Here is a 1,601-nt window from a genome sequence, read left to right as displayed (position 1 = left end):
CTGGGCTGTGCAACCACAGGAGAGCACACAGAAGTCTGCTTTAAAAAACAAATCCTGTATAATTTCAAATCAGACTCCTCATGGTCCTTACAAGACCTGAAACATCACTGCACCAGATCCTCATTTTTAAAATGAGGTGTATGACAGGGCTCCCCCAGGGTCATGCACCACGTGGGAGGATGGGGACAGAAAACCCTAGGACTTGATTTATTAGCAACATTAGCTGATTTTTATCACACTGAAATGAAGGCAGTCAGTGTGTGCTGCCATGAAATTAAAGGTGATTCAGAAGTAGGGTGGTTATTTATTGCTGTTAGGATAGACCCCAAGAATGACTTTTCAGAAACCAGGGCTGTCCCCGACAACCCCAGGCAGACTCTGGGCCGCTCTGGGGGACGCAGGCCAAGGAGGCCTGCCAGCTTGCTTCACAGTGATTCTGGCTTATCTGTTTCTGGAAGTGCCAGCCGCTGGGCACGCTACACCTTGTAGTTGAGCTCGGCGTTCACCTTGGTGTACATCTCGTAGATGACGTCAATGGTGGCCGTGTAGTTGACCAGGAACAGGCGGACCTTCTCCATGTACTCCTCCTCCCTCACGTTTTGGCCCTTGGAGAGCGCTTTCAGGAAGTCGGACTTGTAGGGCGCGGCATACAGCACTGCCTGGAAGATCTTCTGCACGATCCAGCCGTGGTAGTTCTTGAGCGCCATCCTATAGGCCTTGGTGGCGTTGATGCGGATGAAGTTGGGGTGGCTCTCGTCCCGCTCCCCGTCGCAGATGCTCTGCAGGAAGACCTGGATGAAGCAGAGGCCCCTTTTCAGCCACATAAGTGCCAGCATGGGCCCACTTTGGGCCACTCTGCTCCATACATTTCCTTCTCCGCCTCCAGGATGTTCTCCGCCTCCAGGATGTTCTGCAGGGTCTGGAACTTGGCTGGGTCGGTGTTGTACACAGCTTTGATTTTCGTGATGTTACCACTTATGTCTGCCTTGATGGGCATAAACACTGGGGAACCAAGGCAATAGAAGAAGGGCGGCAGGTGGGACACTGCTCCAGGAAGGGCCTAGTCTCGATCTGCTTGTCCAAGGGCAGCGGCTTCAACAGGTGCTCAGCCAGCAGCACCATTTCAAGGCCAAGGCCCGGGTGATGCTGTTTTCTAATAGGATCTTCCTCTTCCTTCCCCAGCACACTCCAAACCTACTCCAGATGGGCCACTCCAACCCCGCGGACCCTTATGACCTTCCCCCCTATTTCTTTGACTTTCCCCCATCAAACTCGCACCCTATCATGTTGCCTAGGGGTGTCCCTAACCACTTCTTGGGGGGGGCGGGGCCAGCCCAGCGAGGGGAGTGGTGGTTCTGGTCTAATGGTCGTGATGCCATTATGGTCGCTGGCTTTTTATATATATAGATAAGCATGTCTGCTCTCTTTTCTCTCTTCTTCTAGGAAACTGAACACACTACTGGAGGTTATCCTTTTTCAGAATTTAGCCTCATATCTACTGAGCCTGAAAAAGAGTTTGATGGTGACGACTTAGGCAAAGTGTGGAGATGCACATGTGACCATACCTACTTTAGCACCAGCTGCAGTATAATTTGGGTTCA

General features: G+C 51.8%; 1 pseudogene; it reads right to left on the bottom strand.

Annotated features, from left to right (window-relative positions):
* Positions 1 to 476: 476 nt before the first annotated feature.
* On the bottom strand, positions 477 to 1,122 carry LOC102258000 (annotated as a pseudogene).
* Between the last annotated feature and the right edge of the window lie 479 nt (positions 1,123 to 1,601).

This window comes from Myotis brandtii, unplaced genomic scaffold, assembly GCF_000412655.1.
Source record: "Myotis brandtii unplaced genomic scaffold, ASM41265v1 scaffold179, whole genome shotgun sequence".
NCBI classification, from domain to species: Eukaryota; Metazoa; Chordata; class Mammalia; order Chiroptera; family Vespertilionidae; genus Myotis; species Myotis brandtii.
This window is presented reverse-complemented; position numbering and strand designations above follow the sequence as displayed.